We start from the raw sequence: 26,106 nt of genomic DNA, 5'->3' as shown, positions 1-26,106 counted from the left end.
TTCAAGATGTTTTGGCACCAACACATTGTGCCGTCACCTTCCGCTGTGTGCGAGTGTGTCTTAAAGAGCTCATATGGTGCAGAATTGTTTTTTTGACACCTTTTACAGTTATATGTGTTTGTGGTTTCATATAAATTACCCGCAAACTCCCACAGTTCTGTGAGTGTGCGTGGGGACTCTTTCCTGCCATATGTAAATTTTGAGCTTCTAAGTTTGTATTGTTAGTGGTCAACACAATTTTTCTAGCATGGAATTTTCCAGTGGATTTTGGGTAATTTGGGGGCGCTGAATCCAAATCTGGTGTTAGGTTTTGCCAATCACACCATGTTTTTGAGATATGAAAACATATTTCTCGTATGAAGCATTGAAGCAAAAGCTGCAGTCTTTCACACTTCTTCGGCACCATAAATGATATTGTTCACATTTCGTGAACCTGATTTAAAAATGATCCTTTTGAAGCTGCTTTTGTGTTTGATTAGTGGAGTCAAACCCGTCAGTGAATGAGCAATTTTTGTGTAATCCATCAATACGGAACATGCAGATTTTTTTAAAAAAAGGTGATGTGATGGAGGAAATCTAAGCTCAGATTCGGTTTCAGCACTCCAAAATTACCCTAAATCAGTTCTCATAGTCCATGCAACCAGTCTTATCAGTGTGTGTACTGTGCTAAGTTAAACTAAGCAGTCGGGAGCCCCAGCAATGCCAGTTACTTGTGGACAGCACTGCACAATGAATAATAATTCTACATGGTACTGTGTGTGAACACAGCAGGAGTGAAATCAGCAACGCTGCTTTCAAGGTGTGTGTGTAATATCATTATCATTATTATTATTGTGTGGACTTCTCATCTTTATATTATTATATTGTTTGATTTTCTATTTTCCGTTTCTTCAGCTTCGTAAAACTTTGCAAAAACCTTGTAATTGTTAGAATGGCCTAAGCAGTGGGTCACCCCTCCGAGTCTGGTCTGCTTGAGGTTTCTTCCTCAATATCATCAGAGGGAGTTTCTCCTTACCACTATCGCCTGTGTGCTTCCTCTAGTGGTAAGGTTAGACCTTATTTGTGTGAAGCTCCTTGAGGCAGCTTTGTTGTGATTTGGCGCTGTATAAATTAAATCAATTGAATTGAAATTATTATTACACAGTCTTATTGAGATGTATGTTATTTTTTTCTTCGATACGCCGCAGCCTACAAAGAGGCAGAGGTGGAGAAATAGTAATCATTAAATGCAAAAATTTGACTTGAAAGCCAAATTAAAGCCATATTACATTGATAGATAAAAAGCAATGCGAATTAACTGTGTTAATGAAGTGGACTGTAACTGTGACCTTCAGGCAGCTACAAGTCAGTGACTGACGTTACGTCATGATTCTGGATCAATATTGCTATTAAACCGTGATGATTTTTCTGACACACACTGCCTTATTTTACTTTTATCAGCTTTATCAATGCTCACACAAGTTAAAGAGTTGGAAGAAATAAATTATAATCTGGTATATAATTTTTTAAAAGATAGTGTTGACTGGAGTGAGATATGACGTTTATGTTTAAATAGCAAATTAAAACAATTCACTGTAATGTAATTAACTGATTACATTCATTAAATGAAATTTAAAATCCAATTTTCTGAAAGTAAATTAGCTTCCTGAAATATATTAAAATACAAATTTAAAGGGCATTTTTTTTAAAGACAGTTAACTAGAATTTAAAAGTCTGAACTTGTATTTGACCTCAGATTTTCCACAGATCATCTAACAATGATGTTTCCATGTTGTTAGCATGTAATAGTGTTATATAAGACTTGTGCAATATTCCTTGATATCATTTCCTGCTTTTAGAATTCATGTGTTGTTCTAGAGCTGATTTTCTTCTGTTGTCCCGAGCAAAGTCTGTCTGTCTGTCGCCCTGATTGCCTCTAAACTTCATATTAGGGTGAAGGCTGAGCCCAAAAATACCCTAAAGGGGTATGTAAAGGTCAAGGTTATTGGGGTCAAAGCGCAAACTTTTTTTGAACTGTGATGTCATACAAACGTGATACACATACTGAAGTATTGGAGCTTGTCTGGTGTCCTACTGCTCCAAGGACCTTTTGCTGATTTTGTCCAAACTTGATGTGTCAGTGAAGGTTGACACCAAAACTGTTCTTAAAGAATTCATTTTAGCAAAGGTCAAGAACACGAGTTTGATTTTCAACCCAGTTCAGGCAACAAGTGGCACACACTTTGGAAAGGTCAGCTAGAGGTCAATAAATTGAGGGAAGGTCAAGGACCAAGTTAAATATTAAATTAATGGAACCTTCACTGTCGGGGTGGGGGGGGTAATCTGCTGGCACTGAGGTGCACAGAATCCACCACCCAGGCAGACAACCAGTTTATCCCCACCTCTCAAAAGTAAAAAAAAATCCATTTACCACAGCCAGGAGAAACATGGGTGTCCCCTTGGCCTTCATGCTGAGAAACCTGCGTGCTGGGTCACGTACAAAGAAATGCACCATATGTCCACAGTGTTGAAGCTGAGGCTCTCTGACTGTGCAAGTGGTTCTCCTCATCAGAGTCTCCCAAAGTAACTGCTCACTTGACACAAACTCATTCCAGTGGTGCTCGTGGATCCTCCAAAGAGACCAAACACAAAAGACATCCAGTCATTGCCTTTGGTCATTGGTTTGCATCCAAGTCTCACAACCATACAGTAAGACATGAAGCACTAGGACCCTAGAATTGCCAAACACCCCTGTCCAGTGACCTCATGACTCTATAAGCTCTTCCCAAGTGTCTCTCAATCTTAAAGGCTGAAGAGCCAGAGACATGAATGTCACCACAGAAACAAATGAATGTCTCTGTAAGTTCAACACTTTCACCTCACACAGATACATTTCTGATGGCCCATGCCAGGAAGTTATTGAAAGCCTGGATTTGAATCTTGATTCAGGACAATCGCAAACCCAAACACTCTAGGGAAGGAGTCCTGTTGCCTCACATAATTAAATATGAATCACAGTGTTCTTCACACACACTCTGAAACACTGCACTAATTCAGACACGGCTGATGGAGTCGTCGCTGGAATTTGAAGATGGTTCATGAATCCACTTTAAGAGTCTTTAGAAGCAAAAAAATCTCAAGTGCTCAAGAACTTAACAAACTTTAAGCTACAGTTTAACAGCACAGAATAGTTTTATTTCCCTTGAATTTTGCTGACAGATTTGTTAAAATCTGTGTTCACAAGCACCCCACCTTTTTCATGAAAATCCATCCACTTGGCACATGTGACATATCAAGATCCTGATTAACAAGCATGATTATTGCAGACGCGTGCTTTGGACCCATCCAATAACACAGCACTCTAAAATGTGGAGGTAATTTTGAAAAGATCTTTATTCTTTGAAGAAGCCTGCTGGTGTAGTTACACGTGGCCTGTGGTTGTGAGACTTGAGAGCTGCTTATACAGATTTTTAACAAATTTGTGAGCAAATTTTTTGGAGAAATAAACATTTCAAATCTCAGAACTTGAACTTCAATGCATGAAAAATGGAAAACATAACACATGTTGCATTTATACATTTATTGAGTAATGTATTAAAGCTACAGTGTGTAGAATTTAGTGTCATCTAGTGGTGAGGTTGGAGATTGCATTATGCAGTCACTGGTCACAATTTTGTTTCCCTTCATGTTTTTGCTCCTTTTGCAAAAGGGATTCATGCTCTTTTGCCTTCTTGTGTAATTAGCAATATGTATGTGATCATTAAATTCACAAAAGTGAATGTTTTCAAACTCATTAACATGCACGAGCAACCCGTCATCAATGCATACAGGAGCAACCACTGATTCCTTTTCTTTTTCCTACAGTCTTAAATCCATACTACAAAATGTGAAAGGTGCAGTGGTGGGCACAGCTAACCAAAAAGTTAGCTTCGATAACCGTTAATCCACTAACTGAAAAGTTAGCTTTTATAAAGCTAAACCAATAAACCCCTAAAAAATTAGCGGAAGTTATAGATAAAAGCTAAATTGATAACTTTGAGTATCGATTTTAGTACACTAGCAGCTACTGACACAACAACGAGTCAGCGCTTCTGTTTCAGATCAGCCTTCTCTCAGCAAAACAGACCTGGTGACCATAAAGAAAAGCAAGAGAAGAACAAAAGGAAGAAGGAGAGGGGAAAAAAGGTAATTTCTCTTCACACCATACAGACTCCCCGGCATATCACACAAGTCATGTACAGGCAGACAGTTTTGACTTATGGTTAAAATTTTAAACAAACTAATTCTGGACAAGTAATTGAAATCACGTAAGTCACTTTATAAAGTGAAAATATCGGCCATATCTTTTAGTTTTAAAGTAACGCACAAATTTTGAAGGTTTTAACGTTTAGACACACATGATGCAAAGCATTATGGGTAAATTAGTTTCCTGAAGAGTGGTTGATTGGCCAGTATAACACACGTTACTGAAATGTGGTGGGTTTTACAAATAAATCTGTATTTGTAAATATGTCATTTTTTTCATTTGTAAAAAAAAGGCAATTTGAAAACTGAAAATTCGGTTTGTTAAGTGAATTCAGCCCTTTTGCTGTTCATACCGCCATGAACACTGCCATCTACTGAACACTGCCATCTATTGGACAGTAGATGGCAGTGTTCATGGCAGTGTGAATACAATTGCCACCACACTTTCACTAAAAGTGCTGAATCCACTTAACAAACCGAATTGTCAGTTTTACATTTGCTTTGATAATTAGCGGTTAGCAGATTAGCGAAACTGTGCCCACGACTGGAAAGGTGTACATCCTTTTTGGGCTACTTTATCAATATGGCAGTGCAGCAAGACTCCATAAGGGACCCCACCCACCCCTATGTAAATATGAAGGGCTCATTCTAAGCTCATGAAAACACAACAAATTTGTTGTTTCAGGTAATTATATAGTAATGAACACGTTTACAAATGCTATATTCCATTTCTGTTAATAAACGCCACTAAATCATACAGACTGTAGGTTTAATGATTACATTTGCTTCAGCTTTAAATGCACATTGATGCCTCTGTTTTACTATGACATTCATTCACTTATAACAACTGATGGACCATTTATAGTATAAATATTATAGTGATATTGCAATAATATTCTAAAACAAATGTACATGAATCCAGCAACTATATCGCAGATATGACACGAATGCCTCACACGAGGGATGCAAAATGACAGTAACACAGGTCTATTATTACTGAAGGACATGTTGAAGGTGTTACAAATCACATATGTAGTGTCTGTCATCGCTTTACACCGGCACCGTTGCTCACACGGCCTCATTGTTTCATTGTTCTGCCCCAGGTCTTTCAGCAAATGTGGTTTGTAGGGGCTCAAGTGTAAACTACAGTACATCGCAGGAAGGAAGAGGGACCCGGTGGGGGTTGGGGGAGCAGGAGCCCAGACCATAAAACCTGGCAACCGCCCTTCTGCATTGTTCACCGCCACCATTCCAACACGGCTTCACAGTTTTCTCCTTGTGCTGTGCATATCCTGTGCTTTTTAGTGGCAGTAAATGTTGCTGCTGGTCATCACACACCCCACATGAATCAAGCTGCTAGCCTGTCTTTGTTCCTAAAACCGCGAAGACTCTCGAGGGCAGGAAGAAGGTCGTGCTCAGAAGTCAATAAATAACAAGAGAATGTGGTTTGACAAAGACATCATATTGGTCCAAACAGGAAAATATTAACATGCAGCATTTGTTCCACATATACATATATATATATATATATATATATATATATATATATATATATATATATATATATATATATATATATATATATATATATATATATATATATATGTACACACACCTAAATCTCCTCTTATAGCACCACCTGGTGGCTGAACTCAGCTGCCCTCTGTTCAAGCACTGACTGGTGCTGCATCATTACAACACAAAAATACACATTGCAGCCAAAAGTTTTACGAGGTTTTGTTATTTACTTTGCCACATATTTTTTTCTATACTGATCAATTGTACAGGCAGAAATAAAAAAAAAACAACAACAACAAAAACAAAACAAAAGGAGAACACAATAAAAATGTAATCACATGATTCTTTTGCAAATACAGACTCTTTCCAGAATACTGTTTCTATAAAGAATATTTTATGTTGGTTTTGTTTTTTGTTTTTTAATGTGTCTTATTTTTATGCACGCCTTAAAATAAAAGCAGAAGCACTCAGTGGAATGCAGATGTTTGTCTCCCTCAGGCTGTTTGTGTGATTTAAGGCTGTCAGGAGGAAAGGTCCTGCAGCCCAGACAGGATGCTGCACGTGACAATGAGGCTGAATCTTGTAGAAACTGCGCCAAAAAAAGAAAAAAGGAAAAAGAATCATTCTGTCACATTTTTCTTTCAAAGACAGACTGAATGGATCATCGATCTATCAATATATCCATCCATCCCACGACAAACAGACATCGATTTTTGACAAATATTTACCAATACAGTGATGTGCAAAAATTTTAGGCACTGTTTTTAAAATGATCACAAAGTAAAACTGCCTTAGAAACTATGAAAATCTTTTAAATATGAACAAAAATATGATAAACTACACAGTGCAAGGGTTTGAATTAAATAAATATCTCAAGTGATTACACTTTAATTGACTTTGTTGCTCACCTTTTGTCGGCTACTATTCTCTATTTGTTGTCTTTGTGGAGTCAGGCATTGGGCTGCAAACTTTCAAGGTATTTATTACCTTGACATTTATTGTTTATTTCATTTCAATCATCCTGAATTAAGAAGACAAATTAAGAATCTTTGCAAGTCTCCAGCTGCGACTGTGCCGTTCAAAAGCAAGCACCATGATCATATTAGGACACTTGCAAACATCTACTATAATTCAGTTTAAGCATCATAAAAGTTCTGTTATTCATTAATATATGGTTGTCTTTAATAAAATAGGGAAATATGTCTGTATCATCTGGCTTTGACAAAATAACATTTAGAAATTTCAAATTTGGTCCTTATTTAAGTTACTAATAAAGAAATGAAGACAAAAAGCCCCACACTGTAGATCACATTTGGTTTAAATACTTGGGTGCTGAAGACTTCTGCACATAACTCTGTGTATTTTCTATAGTTTACAATGTGAAGCTAACAAAGCATAAATGCAAAAATAACTGATTCTGCACATACAAGCCATATCTCAAGAATCAAAGAAAGAAAAACATCTGTGCTATATTTTCAGCAATTATCGCATGATTAAAATATGATTTTCCCAATTTCCAAATATGCCCACAGGAATCGGAATGGCAAACACGAGGCAGAATACGAGTCTGTGATCGCTGCTGCAAATAGAAACGGGAAACATGGGAACATTTTAGAAAACCACCGTCCATGCCGGAGTAAATGCAGCCTCTCTGCGGGATCAGAAGGGCCGCTGAGGCCTGTCATAATCATTTCTATGCTACATTAACAGAAGCAACAGCTCAGTTTGTCTTGGCTCAAGAGAGTGTTGTCGCTCGACCTCAAACATTTACATACTTCCACTTGCACTCCTGCTGAAGTGAAGGGTCAGTGTCTCTCCGAGTTTGAAAAGCTTCACATCAGAAACACATCAGGCTGCTTTTTAAGTCTTTTCTCTTTATTTATTGATTTTGTTGACTAGGTCATAGTAAAATTAAGTATGAAGACAGTAAGGGCTACAGCAATCTGGTATTTGACCTCAATGATCTTGACCTCCCCCTAACTGATTGACCCCTGTCTAAACTTGCCAGGGTGTTTCTGGAATCCACCTACTGTGTGCCGCTTTTGGTCCAAGTTGGAGTGAAATTCAAATGAATTCTTTAACGGGAACAAGCAGTCAGGCAGACATGACTTGGACCCACTGATTGACATTCGACAGATTTGACCTTGCTGGTGAATTTCGGAACTCATCTGCATATGTGCCAAGTTTGTAGCGAATCAGTTGAAAAAACTTAACTTGAATTCTGACCCCAGTGATCAAGCTTTGGAAAATTTGATGTCAGGTGAGCAATTCTAGAAAACATTTTGCTAAGTTTGGTGGACATTGTAGTAAAAAATAAAATAAAATCTTGACATTTGACCTCAATTACCTTTACCCCAATAATTTACCTTTGGGAAATTTGACCTTACGTGAGCAAACATGGCACACATATGGAGTTTGGTACCTCCATATGTGTGCCATATTTTTGACCTTTAATGCCAGTAATTGACCTTTGGCATACTTGACCTCACCTCAGTAATTTGAGAACCCATTGTGTCAAGTTTAGTGGGCGTCAAAGTGAAAAAATTAAATTTTGACTTTTGAACCCAATGACCTTGACCCCAGTGATTGACTTTGGGGAAATTTGGATTCACCTTGACAATTCCATAATCTGCCTGTATGTGTGTGTCAAGACTGATGAACCTTAAAATGAAAACCTAAATTTACACCTTTGACTCCAGCTACCTGGATCTTTTGCCAAAACAGACCCCTCATAATGAGGGCAACTCTGGACTCCAGCTTTTGGTGCAAGTTTGGTGCAAATCAGGCCCAGGAACACACACACAGACAGACACAAACAATTTCAATTGATTTCATTTATATAGCGCCAAATCACAACAAAGCTGCCTCAAGGCGCTTCACAGAAGTAAGGTCTAACCTTACCAACCCCCAGAGCAAGCACACAGGCGACAGTGGTAAGGAAAAACTCCCTCTGATGATTTGAGGAAGAAACCTCAAGCAGACCAGACTCAAAGGGGTGACCCACTGCCATGCTACAGACACAGATGACAATATGAATATACAGGACATTTTGAGAGTCCATGCTGGTGCACAGGACAGGAGGCCTGCAGAAGAAGACACCCACTTCTGGATGGAGTCGCACCTCAAAAAGAGAGAAACAAAACACAATCAGGCGGCAAAAAGACATCAAATACAGTATAATTTGTCAGCATTAAGCCACAAGAAAAACTGAAGAAATACTAAGGTGATCGCCGGCCACTAGCCCTAAGCTTCACTAAAAGCCCCAGACTTTAGATGACGTTGATGCCGCGACCCGCTCCATTTCCTAATAAAATGAACAAACATTTCTCAAATTACCATATGATGATTCATTTCAACTGGCAAATAAGTTGGAGTTTGTTTTTGTATATTTGGGAAAACCATGATTGTCGAACTTCATTGTGGGAAACACCACCTGTTTTCTCAAAATGGCTTTTTGTCTTACAGTTTGTTGCAGTGCCACTGAAGTCATCAGGGGTCACGCTCCTCCCGCTGTAGTCGTTCGCCAGCAGCATCCAGCTGAAAAATGGAGCTTTCTGGACTGGAGGGGTATATGAACAGCAATAGTTTGATACGACCATTTGTTTGGCTCAGGTGAACACGGTCAGACAGCAAACAGGGCTCCGGCTCTGCAGCCGGGCGCGCACTGTGGCCGGACAGTGGGCATTCATTCCTCCCCAACACACTGCAAAGCTGAGCCGAGACGCTGCTGCAGAGCGCTGTACGCTTGAAAGACTTTTTTTCAACACTTAAACAAAATGTTTCATGCACAAGCTCTCTTTTCATATTATTAAAACATTGATAGCAATAAAACGTCTGAGTGTGTATCACGTTGCTTTGTTTGCAAGAAATCCAGCGTGTACTCAGTTATCAACAAAATAATGCGAGAAACCTACTTTGTAATTGTTGATAAGGTAGCAGTAAAACAACTGAGGAAATGTAGCCATGTTAGTGCTTTTTGTTTCTATTATACTGCTTTAGATCAACCCTGCACCAGTCTTAGAAGTTTGTTCCAGTCAGTTAAGCTACTGTTAATGTTCAGCACAGACCTCACACTGCAGGGTGGTATGAATGAATTTTAAACATTAATATCGTCCCGAGACACAGAAAAATAAAAGTGTTGCCATTTTTTCCAGTTCATCAAATTTTTATTTAGTTTTATTTTATTTATTTATTGCATTAAAATGGTCTTGCCTGAATACAACATGCCACAACAGGTTTTGTGTCAGAAACATTACTTACTTGATTATTTAATGGAATGTCTTTTGCGCTAGACAACTGGATCTAGTGCTAACGGAACAATTCTTTTGAAATAACGATAATGAATATTATTATTAATTTGATGTTTACAGTATCATTATTGCCCGTGGGTAATAGTCCCTATAACTGTAATTGTGTTCCACCAGTATTATATAAGTAATCATAAAATTCAAGAATGTGCGAATAACTACACTAAGCAATTTTAAGGTTAGGAAAAACATTGTTTGACTTCACATGCATTAGCAGAGTTTATATATACATATATATATATATATATATATATATATATATATATATATAGTTGTGCTCAAATGTTTACATATCCTGGCAGAATTTTAGATTTTTTTGGTCCATTTTTCAGAGAATATGAATGATAACACAAACTTTTTTCACCCGTGGTTAGTGGTTGCGTGAAGCCATTTATTGTCAAACAATTGTGTTTACTCTTTTTAAATCATAATAACAAGAGAACTACCCAAATGACCCTGATCAAAAGTTTACATACTCCTGTTCTTTATACCGTGTATTGCCCCCTTTAACATCAATGACAGCTTGGAGTCTTTTGTGGTCGTTGTGGACGAGGCTCTCTGATGGTAAAGCTGCCGCTGAATGTGTCTTGGACTGTATTTACATATAAATACAAACAGTATGACACTCTTTGGTAAATCTGCATGGAGTAGACAGTTCTCAAAAACTGAGTGACTTAGTAGTTAGTTGTTTTCATCATGTGTTTATTCTGTGTTCCATTTTGCATTGCCAATTTGTTTCTTTGTGACTTTTATACTTTGGCCATAATTTCAGTTCCATTCTAGTTTGTTCTGCCGGTTTACGTTTGTATTTTTATCACTTGTTTATTGTGCCTTTCTCTTTGGTATTATCTGTTGTGCTTAATGTTGGGTTTTGTTTTCTGTCATCATGTGGGTTCTGTTGTATTCATAGTTTGTTTAACCTATTTGTTTTCTTTATCAGTGCCAGTTCAGTTTTGCTTCAGTATTTATTTTCTATGTGTTCTCTAATCAGTTCTCATGCAGTTTTCTTCGTGCTTATTATTTTCTATTCCAATTTTCATGGCCGATTCTATGTTCCTAGTCATTGTTATATTTTATTTCGTCCTCAGTCTCTGTTCATCATTCTCTGTTTTCCTCATGACCCTTTGATTATGTTCTGTCTGCACCTGCCATGTGTCCCTGTCTCTCACGTTGATTCTGTCTGCTTTGTGTTTCCATTCACTCACGCTCTTTACACCTGCTCACGTATCTTTGTGTATTACATCACTCCAGTTTGTGCACTCCCCTCCTCACAATCTTGCCCATGCATTATCTTTGTTCACTAGCCACACCCCCTTTCTAGAGCTTTCCTCACATGCACCTCATTAACACCACCTGTTCCTCATCTCACATCCTAATTAGTCCACATGCATTTAAACCTCCCAGTCCTTCACTTCCCTCCCAGATTGTTGTCTCCATACACTTTCCAGCGCCCATCTTTCAGTCCTGAGTTTGCCACGCCGTGTTCCGAGTTCTGCTCTATTCTCCTTGGCTATGCCTCTTGCCGCTCCCTGGATGTCCGTGTTTGCTCGTCCATGGCTGTGTCTCAGCCTAACCCTGCTTGTACCTCTGCCTCGCTGACTGATCACATGTGTACCGTACCCGAGCCTGGAATAAAGACCATGATTTCCTTCCCACCTAAGCCTAGTTTGGGAGTCTGTATTGTGGGTCCAGCCGCTCCTGGTGCTGGGCTGCCGCCTATCCTGACAGTGTGCAAGAAGGAGAAGAGTGAGGAAAGCCACCAAGACCCCCAGACAGCCTAGAAGACGTTATAGGCTTATGTGGCTGTGATTGGAGAAATTGTGTACAGTGCATGTTTTGCATTTTGTGTCACCAGTTATACAGCTTCATGATGAAGTGAACATACAGGAGGATTTTCTTAAAAAGACCAGAAAGTTCAAACTACAAATTTCCAGAAGGTATATCTGAAATGCAAGCCTAGATTTGATCTGTTTTGGTGAAAGAAAATCCTTCAGCGCTATTTTTTCAATCACAGACACATAAGCCTGTAACTTCTTCTGGGTTGTCTGGGTCAAAAATTCTGCTAGGGTATGTAAACGTTTGAGCACAACTGTGTGTGTGTGTGTGTGTGTGTGTGTGTGTGTGTGTGTGTGTGTGTATATATATATATATATATATATATATATATATATATATAGTATTATGCTATATGTTATTGTGGCCCTGCAATGGATTGGCACCCAGTACAGGGTGTAGCCTGTCTCACGTCCTATGCTGGGATAGTCTCCAGCCCCGTTTGACCCTTACTTGGAGTAAGAGGGTATAAAATATGAATGGATATATGATACTAAATGATAATCAAGCACAAGGTCTGTACAGGAAAATATCAGACCAACATGTTAACAGTACGGACCGAGCGCAGCAAGGTCCGTGCAAAAAAACACAGCAAGCGAGGGTAATAATAATATGGCTGTTCAGAGTTGTTTTCATTTTGTTGGTCCTCATTTTGCATGTGCACTTCAAGCTTGTTTGCTGTTAATTCCTCTAATTCAAACTCATCAGTGTAATAAAATTCACTCAGTGACTAGTCCTCTTCGTCGCACATAATTTCTTTGTTTGCTTTTTGTTTTGTCTTATTTCATGCTGTGAAAATTGTTAATAAAGTCACAAATCAGATACACGATTCAGACCGATTATCATGGTAACCGGTCTGATGTGGGAAAATATCAGACTGGAAATCAGCCAATCAGAGCACGAATGAATATTATTATTAATTTGCCATCATAGCCATGCAGTAGTGTTCAGAATAATAGTAGTGCTATGTGACTAAAAAGATTAATCCAGGTTTTGACTATATTTCTTATTGTTACATGGGAAACAAGGTTCCAGTAGATTCAGTAGATTCTCACAAATCCAACAAGACCAAGCATTCATGATATGCACACTCTTAAGGCTATGAAATTGGGCTATTAGTAAAAAAAAAAAAAGTACTATTATTCTGAACACTACTGTATATGCAATGTCGATATATATATATATATATATATATATATATATATATATATATATATATATATATATATATATATATATATATATATATATATATGATTGATTGCTAACAAAGTTTTGGGGAAAGTGCATTCATCGCTTTATCACACTGGTGTTTCTACATAATGGGGAAAGTGCATTCATCGCTTTATCACAATGGTGTTTCTACATAATTGTACTTTAGGATGTTTCTTCTTTGTTAATGTGTCAGTAAAAGACCAAACCTTTACACTTCTACATGTTTAAAAATAAAAGTAAAATCTGAAAAGCAGATCAAATGTTACAGAGAGTTTAGTCCATTGTATTAAAGGAGGTAGTAAAGGGGTCATATTATAAACTGCAGCAGTGTGCTGATATAGGCCACCAGGTGTCTTAACAACATACTATAATACAGTTTGTGGCCAAAATATATTGCACAGACACTGAGGTATAGCATCCCAAAATAAACCCACTTTCAGGTCTCTTAGAAAATGTCTGAACTGTACCTGTTGCTTTAAATAGAAAAGAGATGATGCCTCTCTCCAAAGAGACAGGGCTCCTCGTCCCCTCCTGGGCGTGTTTCACAGAATGCAGACACACTCGATGCCATTTCCCAGCCCAGTCTCTTGGGTTTTTTTTTTCATGATACCATCATGAAATACATCACATTTTCATGACACAGGTAAGTTTAGTTTGCTATTTTTAACCCTAACCCCAATGACCCCCCCCCCCCCCCCATGTCACCCAAAATTTCTTGATACATCATAAAATTTTCAATTTCAATTTATTTTCATTTATATATTTAGGTAAAGTTGAGGCCACGGCACGCGGCATTTACTGATAAAATGAATTAAAAGAGTAAAAAGCTTTGAACTATACTATGCCAGTATGCTAATCATACGAAAGAGAAAATAAGTCGTCATAAGTCTGGACATGAAAGTCTCTACACAATCTGACTGTTTTATTGAAAAGGGAGATCATTCCACAGAACAGGGGCATGATAAGAGAAAGCTCTATGACCTGTAGACTTCTTATTCACCTTAGGGACACAAAGTAGTCCTGTACACTGACAACGCAAAGCCCGGGCCGGTACGTAAGGTTTAATTAGGTCAGCTAAGTAGGGAGGTGCCATTCCATGAACAATTTTATAGACTAGTAGCAGAACCTTAAAATCTGATCTCACTGGGACAGGAAGCCAGTGAAGAGACGTCAAAATGGGTGTAATGTGGTTGAACTTTCTGTTTCGTGTCAAAAGTCTGGCTGCAGCATTTTGAACCAATTGGAGATCCCTAATGCTGGACTGTGGTAAACCAGAAAATAGAACATTACAATAGTCCAATCTAGAAGAGATAAACGCATGGATCAGGGTCTCAGCATCAGCCATAGACTGATGGGATGGGATGAATCTTTGCTATATTTCACAGGTGGAAGAAAGCAGTCCTCGTAACATTTCTAATGTGGAGGTCAAAGGACAATGTAGGATCAAAAATTACCCCACGGTTCCTCACTTTGTCAATGTGATGTATGACACACAAGCCTAGGCTAAGTGTTAACTGGTCAAATTGATGCCGATGTCTCACTGGACCAAGAACCATCATTTCAGTCTTATCAGAGTTTAAAAGTAGGAAGTTTTTAGACATCCAACTTCTCACTGATGCAAGGCAATCTTCTAAGGATTTATGTGAATGAGATTATCAGCAGTTTTCGGCATGTATAACTGAGTATCATCAGCATAGCAGTGAAAGATAATCCCAAAACACCGCAATATGTGACCAAGGGGTGCTACATAAAGGGAGAAAAGCAGGGGGCCTAGGACGGACTCATGTGGAACCCCAAATTTCATGTCACTAAGGTTAGAGGTAGTGTTACTGTACAAAACACAGTGAGAACGACTGGTCAAGTATGACGTCAACCATGCAAGGGCACTCCCAGTAATCCCAAAATGATTTTCCAGCCTATCAAGTAGAATATGATGATCCACTGTATCAAATGCAGCACTGAGATCTAACAGCACCAGAACCATAGTGGTGTCCGAATCCATTGTAAGCAGAAGATCATTCACCACTTTAGTGAGAGCCGTTTCTGTGGAATGATATTGTCTAAAAGCAGACTGAAGTAAGATAGTCCATGAGCTGCTGTGACACCACTTTTTCTAGAATTTTAGAGCAAAATGCTAGATTATATCAGCTGATAGTTTTTCAATACACTAGGGTCAAGATTAGGTTTCTTAAGTAATGGTTTACTCACTGCAGATTGAAAACATTTAGGAACAGATCCAGAAGTTAAAGAAAGATTAATCATTTCATCTTCATTGTTTTGGATTCTGCACATTATTTGATGTGGGTGAATTTGCTGTTATTTTTGCAGTTGTATTGCTTTCTAAAACTATTTCAAAGCCTTAATTTCTTCACGTGACTGCACATGTATTAAAATTAGCATGCAGGAGTTTAGGTAATAATCAACAGTGGTTATATGTTGTTTTTGACTCACCAACTCACCACAGAAATTTTAAATTCAAGTCAAGTCTGGGTGCATGTGTTGGTGCTGCACTTTGCCACATCCATGCCACCACAGAATTGGCATGGGTCCTGGATGGCAACCACCCAGACAGACAATCGGTCCATTCCCACATTTCTAACGTAACCATCTATCTGCTGCAGCCAGATGTGTTTTGTGTGTGTGTGTGTGTGTGTGTGTGTGTGTGTGTGTGTGTGTGTGTGTGTGTGTGTGTGTGTGTGTGTGTGTGTGTGTGTGTGTGTGTGTGTGTGTGTGTGTGTGTGTCATGGATTTGCTTGGCTTCCACATTGACTCAGTGTTTTCAAATTCCATCCCAAATAAAGATGAACCATGGTAGCTTTACTTCCACCTTCATCCTGCACCATGGTGGCTCTTCAGGACAGTGGATGAGAAAGAGATTAATGAACTAAATGAACTGATCTGAGAAGTCTGACCAAAGAATCAGTCAAACTGGAAGGACTGCAGGACAAACTGAATCTCATTCATTCAGGACGTAGTCAGGAACAGGCTCCACCTTCAGCTCTAGCAGAGTATAAAACCCTCACAAATGAGCAAAGATCATATTCAGAAGACCCTGTGTCACGCCCGATGACTGCTGGGATAGGCTCCAGCACCCCCCCCCCATGACCCTTAAGTGGAGTAAGTGGGTATAGAAAATAGACGTTCAAAGGAAGTGATGCCAAATTATAAAACCAATGCGGACGTCCTCGTGGTGCAACACTGCCCAAAGATATTGCATAGCTAAAAATAGAAGTATAAAAATGCAGCATTCTTCATTCAAGTGATTTCATACTAACAACAGCGAAACAGATCAGAACTGCTCAGGCTCAGAGTGCATTAGGATACTGCTGGAAAAAGTGTAATTTGTGATCCATTTTTCATTGTTACTGTTCTCTCACATGGTTCTAGAAAATAAAGAGTATGAAAAAAGTTCAACAGATGCCTAGAAGCAAAAATGAATAAATAAATAAATAAATAAATAAATAAATAAATAAATATAAAGCTGTGCTTACAGTAATCACAAGACTGGCAGGGCTACTGAAGTGTCAGAAAATAACAAATTTTGTTAGTTTCTCCACCGTCTTTTTCATTGTCGGAACAAACGCTTTGGTTCATTTTCAACAAGAATATCAATCAATCAATCAATCAATCAACATTTATTTATAAAGTGCTTTACAGCACCGACTGGTGTCCAAAGTGCTTAACATTAAAAACACAAATTTACAAAAATAAAACACATATAAAATAAAATTTTAAAACAACACATAAAAAAGAACATAAAAATAACAGAACATGTCACCTCCCCACTAAGTGTTAAAAGCCAGTTTAAATAAATAAGTCTAACTTAGATTTAAGAAGTGCTAGGTCAGGAATAGTACATAACTCAAGAGGTAGCTCATTCCTCAGTCTGGGGCCAGCTATCGCGAAAGCATGATCACCCCAGCGTTTATATCTTGACCTTGGAACATCTAAGTAGAGCTGGCCAGACGCCCTTAATGTCAATATGTTGAATAAAGCGAAGATTGCTACAGTGACTATTTGCTAAATTCTATTTTAAATGTGATCATTTTGATGTACAACCAACTTGCAATAAAAAAAGAAAAGAAATTGTGGAAAATGTGCCCCAAAAAAAAACAAAACAAAAAAAAACTTTTAAGCAAAGTTTATATTTTGTGCTGCTGATACAGCCAAGTGCAGGCTTCTCTGACTGTGACTGGAGAAATTGTGCACAGTGCATGTTTTGCATTTTGTATCTCCAGTTATACAGCTTCATGATGAAGTGGTATAGAGGAGCATTTTCTTAAAAAGAAGACCTGAAAGTTCAACTTTTTGCCAGGAGGTACATCTGAGATGCAAGCCTATAGATTTGATGTTTTGGTGAAAGAAAATCCTGCTTGAAACGATGCATCCCCACAAATTTTAAAACGAGTGTTTGGGGACCATCAGCAACCTCTGACCTGATGATCTAACGGCCTGAGAAGAACAATAAGGTTTAAGCTCTTCAATGAAAACTTGCGAGCACGTTGATATTCATGGTTGCATCGACTACATGTGCACGCAGAAATGGTGTGGCATCTCATGTTTGCCACCACAGAAATACAGGGTAATGAATTTGATCTGTGGCTGATTCAGTAAGTCGGCATTACATCTCAGCCCTGCAGGAAATGAATTGGCCTTTATTTAACATTACAAATTACAGGTGACCCATGGTGAGGAGAGCTGTGAGTTTGAGAGGTGCGACAAATAGATTTAGAGGGGCAATGATTTCCTTTCAGAATCTTGTTGTGCAAATGTGAGAGATTAAATGGCACAGGATATTAGGCAATAATTTGTGATTCCCACTGTGATCAACGTAATGCGGTTAGGAGGCAATGAATATGTCCTTTTTGGTCACAATTAAATCAGATTAAGTATTAGATTACACTGATTTGTTGCATTGCAAATTGTCATTTTGACTGTGTGCTGACAAAAGGCTAATGAGGATATGAGGTTAGTGCAGCTGCAGGGGTGGACTCATATGAAGTTACAAAATGTTGAATATGTGGTTCAGATGTAGAGAAACCGGCACCATCAGTGGGAATCGTGCACTCTGCGTTAATAAGGATGACATCCTCATCATTGCATAAGTGGGTGAAAGTAAGTAACACGCTTCAAATTTCAGCCATGGCTTCAAGTTCATTCAGCTTTTAGTGATATTTCGAATAAAAAGTGAATTTGCATCTTGTTAATACATTTCAGTGATAATTTTTGTTGTTGTTATATTTACTAGGAGAAGATGTCCCGATCAAGATTTCTTGTCTGATCAGGACAGGGTTCAGATAAAGTAACTAATAAAGAAACTTTGAAAAGTTACTTTATTAGTTAGCGCCTGGTGGTCGGGCCTTAGCCCATGGGGCCCGGCCGGGCTCAGCCCGAAAGAGCGACGTGGGCCCGCCCTCCTGTGGGCCATGGGGGTCGGGTGCAGAGAGGATTGGGTGGCGGTCGAGGGCGGGTGGCCCGGCGGCCTGGTCCATGCTCACAGCCCCTGGCTGTTGGGACGTGGAATGTCACCTCGCTAGGGGGGAAGGAGCCTGAGCTTGTGCGGGAGGTTGAGAGATACCGACTAGAGATAGTCGGGCTCACCTCCACGCACAGCTTGGGCTCTGGTACCTAACTCCTGGAGAGGGGCTGGACACTAAAGTAGACCTGCATTGAAATAAATGCAGTCAGATCTTTGGACCAAAAAATTACTTATATTTACACGTAAGATCCTTCTGAATGTAGTAAAGTAAATCTGCAAGTCCAGATCTGTCATTCAACGGAGAAATCTTCATTTAAAAATGACAAATTTACAGCTAAAATTTAGCCATCACAGTCATCATATCCGTCATCACATCCGGGACGCTGCCAAGACGTCAGGGAAAAGACCCTATCCCAGCATGCATTGCGCGCACCAACTGTAATTTGTGGATTTACATCAGTTTGCATCTGCACCTTTTTCTTGTCTTATACGGAAGGATCTACTTTTTTTAAAACTTCATATTGTCTTGTGGCACGTTTGGTGAGTACACATTTCTTTTATTTGTGCTTGAAAATTATTTTAGGGGACTTTTTCATACGCCTGTTTGATTGAGTGGTGTTGCATTGAAAATCTACTGTCTTTTGCCTCCGGTGTTACCGTCGCGGGGTACGGAGACGGGACCCACAAAGAATCCAAGTCATTAAAAAGATATAAACCTCTCTCAGCGGCCACGGAGCTCTGCGGCTCCGATTAGCGAGACGTGCGGGGCTGCGGAAAGTCTGTCCTTGCAGCAACAGGTGTCACCGGCCACTCCGCATCAAAACGTCGAGCGTAGTCTCTGGACTTTTGCCAAGTTGGCTGCACCTCCATTCAGTAGACAGGGACGTGGTGCCGGGTGCACAGCAGACACGGGGGTGTGAGTGGCCCACTTCAGCATTTACTGAGCACGCAGACTCAGTAAGCGCAGCGGAGGCAGAGAGCGAGGCGTCGGGGAAGAACGTCGCCCGCTGTCGATGACGCCGCTGATCTGAGCATGCAGAGCTGTATCTCACATTCATTGCAGCTTACTTTTGGATGCTGAAACCAGGACGTGTATAACAGTAACATTACTAACAGATCAAATCAATTTCAATGCGGGATCGGACTGAAGGCGGGAGCGCTCCGTGTTCTGCCGGACGTCACTGCAATGACCCAGATGTACAAACAGTTTTCGTTGAGGGCCAAATTTTAGCTGCAAATTTGTCATTTTTAAATGAAGATTTCTCCGCTGAATTACAAATTTGGGCTTGCAGATTTACTTTACTGCATTCATAAGGTCTACAAATACATATCAGCTATTTCTTTCTGAGATCTGACCACATTTATTTCAATACAGGTCTACTTTAAGGAGAAAAGAAAAAAAACTACAGTACATTCAATCCAAGCTGCTCCTTAATGTTTGTAATTATTCATTTGTTATATTTATTTATTATAACATAATAAAGTAAGCAAACTGGTGTTTTTATGCGCCTTATCAGTGCCACTGGCAGCACTGTAGTAGTAAAACTAGAACACTCAGCAATATTGATTGAAGAACTTTGATGAAAAACTATTGGCTATCTTTTAGTTGTTAAAAACACATTCATCCTCATCCTTGTGATTATTATTATTATTATTATTATTATTATATACAAAAATGTCTTCACAAAATAAATATGGAAACTATATCTTAAAAATTGGACCTTTACATTTGGCCGGGGGGGGGTCCTGTCCTCTCTGTAGCCCTACTGGCTACAGGCCTGCACAGCTTCTGTTAGCAAGAGGAAAACACACGTAAGATGATGAGAAAAACTCACGTACTCATATAGAAAACAGTACCTGATTGGCTGGTAAAAAGTGCGTCACATATGCAATCTGTCAGAAATGGACTTGGTGTATTTTGAAGGTTTTAAAACATCCACTGCACCCTGTTGATGAACTAGCAGAAAACAACGATACAGCGGTGGCTACAGCTCCATCAGCACAGTGTTTATCAAACTGAACAATGCGGAATGCACCCTGATGAGTTTAACAGATGCTGATCAATCAACAATTGCCTTGATTCCTATCGCTATGATCAGATCAAGACATCCCTACTTTAAACAATTATGAGTACTGACAACTGTGAAAGGGCCACTCTCGTTTCTTTTATGATTCCCTTCAGCTATGGTCATATGCAAGGTTTTAGAAATACTGAGGTGTTAATTTTTTAATTCATCCAGTGTCCACTCATCATCCAACAGGTGGCAGACATGTCTATGGGATATTACAGGGGCAAATAAAAATTGGTCCTTTAATTGATCTGGTGCATCAAAGCTAATCACTGTCTAAAAACAATGTTCTTAATGTTCTCAATGATAACTTGGGACTCCCCCCAAGCTGGGCGGTGCGGGCCCCGCCTGCTGCGGCCTTCACCCACTTTACCTCAATTCGGTTGACGGACTGCTTCAAGTTTAGTGCACATAAATAATGTCAAATGTATATGTGTTGTCTTTAATTCTGATGTGTGCCATTATTACGGTAAACAAGTAATAATTGTGGATTAATTGCTGTATCATGTCTGAGGTAATTAGAGTGTAAATGTAATTTCATTGTTGTTGCACTCATGTAATGACAATGACAATAAATCTCATCTCATCATGTCTTCAATTACTTTATTGAATTGCAAGATGATCGCATTCATTGTTTTTGAGTTACTGCTTACAAAAGCTAGCTGATCTAAATTAACCCATTCACTCACTCACTCACTCGCTCGCTCGCACACATACATCTACATTTTTGCTGTGCAAGCTCCATTCCCTTTTTTGAAAATATGCAAAAAAAAAGAAAAAAGAAGAAGCAGTTATGCATATTCTTCTTGAATTATTCAAATAAAAGTGTAAAGTGTGACAAGTATGCCCGGTCTCCCCTACTAATCAAGCTTAGCAGTGTACAGTGAAAGTCTGCCAGCTAATGTACGTAGCAGCTGTTTCCAGCTCTGTTCACTCAGTGATCACCCAGCCGAGGTGAACAAACATCAATCTCCTGTTAAGATCATATTAACTCAGAGATAAATCCTTCAGTCCCTTCATGGATGTATCGAGGCAAATGTGTTCAACCACGTTTTACACCATTTAGGCTCCCTGGCCTGGCCGGTTGAGTAATGAAGTGTTGGAGTTCAGTAATGAGACTGTTTACAAGGCGTGCTTGTTTCACATGAATCAAGCCCAGTGTGTGGTTAGATAAATACCAGCTTGGCCCTGCACGAAGCCAGTCAAACCTTCTCCGCCACGCAGGAAATGGCAGCCAAATTCCTGTGGAATGAATGAAGAGGAAATCTGCGAGTGGCAGCCTACCACCAGATCCTCTGAAAGGAGAGGGTGGAAAAGCCGTGGCCCTTCCTCTGGCGTGGAGCCGAGCCAGGGCTCAGTAGGTGAGACTGATGGAATAATAATACACATCCTGAGTGTTCTTTTCATTAGCAGCACGGTTTCGTGTTTTTCATCATCCTGCTGAGAGAAATGGAGAGACCCTTATTTCTGAGCTGGACAAATTACCCTTTCCCCTCTGGGAGATGCAGCTGCATTCAATATTGTGTGTGTGTGTGTGTGTGTGTGTGTGTGTGTGTGTGTGTGTGTGTGTGTGTGTGTGTGTGTGTGTGTGTGTGTGTGTGTGTGTGTGTGTGTGTGTGTGTGTGTGTGTGTGTGTTAGAGGGGGAGTCACAGTTGGACACAAGGATTTCCTGTTGGAAATAATAATTAACGATAATACGAGTACACACGAGATAAACGCTGGCTGTCTCACTAATATGGTTTTCTGGAGAACCTGCACATGATTTACCTCATTTTCCACATGTGAATTACAAACACTGGACAAACCCTTTGTGATGTCACACATAGGTTCTCTGAAGAGCAGGATTAAAGCTCAAATTGGGCTGCTCCAAAAGTCACTGACTTAGAAGTGCTTGACTCCGCCCAACCAATATATGGGTAAAGAGGTGGAGCCTGAGCAATCCCAATGTGACCGGGATGGGGTCAATGAAGCCTGAACGAGCTCGCCATCTTAGTGTTACCAAACAGGCTAAAGCTAACAGGCTAATTTTGATTGGGGTGTATTATTAATGTATATTTATGAGGACTTCGCAGTACTGTTCACAACAGGTAGCTTGAATAGTAAGTAAGTAAGTCCCTTCGGCTGCTCCCTTGTTTGCACTCGGGGTCGCCACAGCAAATCCAAGTTGGATCTGCATGTTGAATTGGCACAGGTTTTACGCCGGATGCCCTTCCTGACGCAACTCCATATTACATGGAGAAATGTGGCAGGGGTGGGATTTGAACCCAAAACCTTCTGCACTGAAACCAAGCACATTAACCACTTGCCACCACCCCTGCAACAGGTAGCTTGAATCAGTATTAAAAATTATAAACCAGCTTATTGCCTGAGTAACATTCGAAATGTCACCAATTGTCAGTACCTGCTAACAGTGAATATAACAAATAAATAAAAAAATGCTAAATTTCACTCACTGGCAATACTGGAGCACAGACATCTAAACACTCTGTCAGTTGAATTAACTACACGCATACCATATTATCTCAGTGTTTGTAATAAAAATTATCACAAAGGACAAACACAGCCGAGTACACAGCAGCTAGCAGTCACTGCTAGCAGCTAGCTGGTGGCTGCTGAACACCCAGCATAGGTAGCTGTCGCTCAAAGCAGTATGCCTCAAAGTATTCATAACCTTAAGGCTTAAAAGATCTTAAACTGATGTATTTATAGAAATTTACCCTCTGTAAAATCTTCATGAATGGGGAACTAGCTACAGAGACTAAAACTTTTTTTTTTTGTAGTATACAGGTTAAAATATGTTTATTTCTGCTGTAAAGTTGGAGACTTTACAATGGGTTTCTCTGGGGAGAAGACTTTCTTTTGGAACCATGTGGCCTTCAAGGAACTGCATCATTTGGCACTTCCGCATTTGCTTCAGTTTTCATTCCCGAGGTTGACACTTGGAGAATTACAAAAATCAAACTTCTTTTGGATATTGAGAATAGATTCATTTGAAGCTATGAGCCCAGTTTTACAGACTTGACCAACATAGTCTGACTGATGGTTAAGCTGTTCATATATAGAACACAGTGACTCATATTAACCAAAGTAATCCTGCATTACTTCCACCTGCAAACACCTCATGTCCCAGGTGACCTATTTTCTCAATTACCAGTGCCATTACTCTTACTTTCCATTCCATCATATGTCCAGATTAGAGCAGAGTTTGGTTGAAAGTCCACTGACAGCCACATTAACGTGCATTTTCTGCACTCTTATTACCGAGCACACAGAGCAAGAGTTACAGCACCTCTCACATTGAGCCAGCTCGAGCGATAAATCTCCCGCGCTAATGGACAAGCTTAAGGTTTTTGACTGTAAATAAAGTCGCGGCAGACGTGTCATTCTCACTACACAGGCAAAAAAAACAGAGGAAATGGCTTTCTACATGTGTCCAGCCATCAGAATGTACGCTAAGCATGAGCGGCCCCCCCCAACAATAACAAGCTCTTGCCTGTGTTGTACTATTAAAAATCTATTTCACGGAGAGGAAAAAGTTTATCTTCAAGGTAAACTTTCAGTTTTTCACAGCTGAGTAGGAAGTTATTAAAATCTTAGAACAACACATTTACTGCAGAAAAATGGCAAATACACTGTAAAATTATGTGCTAATGTAGTCAAATCAGTGTAGGTTTGATCAATTTCATAATGCCAATATGTGCGTTACATGAACTTAAAATCCTACAGTTTATAGACAGTTTTATCATTCGTCTCCATTCATCTAAGTTGAAAAGCTAAATTGAATGAATGTCATGATGAGAGTCCTGCAAGCCCATCAAATTACTGTATTGTTCTGAATATAAGACAGTTTATTTGTTTGTTTGTCTGCATCCTAAAAAATACATCTGGAAAAAAGGTATATTCAGGGTCTACATTGTTACATGTCATATACATTCACCAGGGTATGTAGGTAGCAGCAAATATCCATGAAACAGGTGTGAAGGAACCTGCACTTCAAACTAGCTCAAAGTGCTGAATGATGGCGAGACACTGGTCATTCAAATAAGAGAGCACCTCAAAATTCAGGCAAGTTAACTAGTAACGGAAAAGAAGTTATGATGCAAACATTAAGGTCATAGTGATAAATGCGTAGTCATCCAACAACTCTCATTGCAGCCAAGAAATACAGTATGAATGTGCGGAAGATGGTGAGCCCAAAAAAATGTTCACAGTCATAAACATAATGTGGAAATATGCGTTGTTGGCATTATTTTATAATAAATATATTTATTTGTCAAAATGAAGATTGGGTTTTCACAAAGTTTTTTTTTCCTAAATAAACAATTGGGGGGTGGGGTGTTATTTTATAATCAGGGTCATCTTATACTAATACTGTAATACAATAAGTTAATGAAGAAACAGATAATATATTAGAATAGTTCTGCTTCCCTATATTTTTGGAGTATGTACTTCAAGTACATCACGCAAATCAAGCTGACAGCTGAAAATCTGAATACTTCTCCAATGATTAAACTGCATCAAACTATAATTTGAGAAATGTTTAGCATTCCATCCATCCATTTGTTCTCCCTGCTCCTCCTAGGTTATTTGGCCAATTTCCATCAAACTTGATATGTGGATGACAGTCACCCCAGAACCGCCCATAACGTGTTTGTTTGACAAAAGGTCAATGTTATGCTCAAGTCATTGGCTTGATGGTCAAAATTTCAGTTTGGTCTTCAATTAGTACCCAACATGGCACTCATATGGTGGAATGTACTAGAACTGCCCAGCAGGTCAAATTTGCCAAAGGTCAATAGTTGAGCCAAAGTCATGTCTCCCTGACTGATTGTTGGCCCACTACCACTCCCAGGTCCTTTTGTTGATTTCTGCCTAAGGGTCCCACTGGGGAGAGGATAATTGTGCATGAATTGAGTATACAAATCGCAGGCGTGTCGTTGTCATCCGCAACAAAAATGGCCAAAAATGCAAATGTCCCAGTATGAATTACGGATATATTATAATATATAGCGAATATATGATGAACAATTACGGTTATATAACGCATGCAGTGACGAAACTGATCCGACACATTGAGATTATCACGGCAGTATTACGGCTGTATTATGATGCATCGCGCACGTGTTGCGCGTGCACGGCATCTGCATTGCAGTCATAAAAGAAGTGCACTCGGGCCGTCGGCATCACTATTCACACCAACAATACAGCCTCTGGAGCACTTGCTGGACTTGGACAAGTTGATCACAGAGTTAATGTTCATTTTGTCATGCGAGGGTTAACTGTTCATGAGTTTGGGGAGGGGGAGGGGGAAGCCGCTGGGTGTGAGACTGTGTTTTTTTGTTGGTTTTTTTTTTTTTTTTGAGTGAGTTGTGGCTAAAACACCAACTTTTCCTTTTGTTGGAGTTAAATAAAAGTCCTGGATTGCAGCAGCTACGTCTTTGTGTCCGCAAAGCAGATGTA

At 39.4% G+C, this 26,106-nt stretch overlaps 1 long non-coding RNA gene across 1 annotated transcript; it reads right to left on the bottom strand.

Annotated features, from left to right (window-relative positions):
- Positions 1-517: 517 nt before the first annotated feature.
- Positions 518-23,808, bottom strand: LOC117525372. Its single transcript, XR_004565024.1, has 4 exons — positions 23,798-23,808; positions 8,222-8,226; positions 5,981-5,990; positions 518-645 (listed from the first exon to the last, which is right to left on the bottom strand). It is a non-coding gene; the product is annotated as an uncharacterized LOC117525372 (long non-coding RNA).
- Between the last annotated feature and the right edge of the window lie 2,298 nt (positions 23,809-26,106).

Source organism: Thalassophryne amazonica, chromosome 14 (assembly GCF_902500255.1).
Source record: "Thalassophryne amazonica chromosome 14, fThaAma1.1, whole genome shotgun sequence".
Classification (NCBI taxonomy): Eukaryota; Metazoa; Chordata; class Actinopteri; order Batrachoidiformes; family Batrachoididae; genus Thalassophryne; species Thalassophryne amazonica.
The sequence above is the reverse complement of the archived record's forward strand: the minus strand, read 5'-3'. Positions and strand labels throughout refer to the sequence as shown.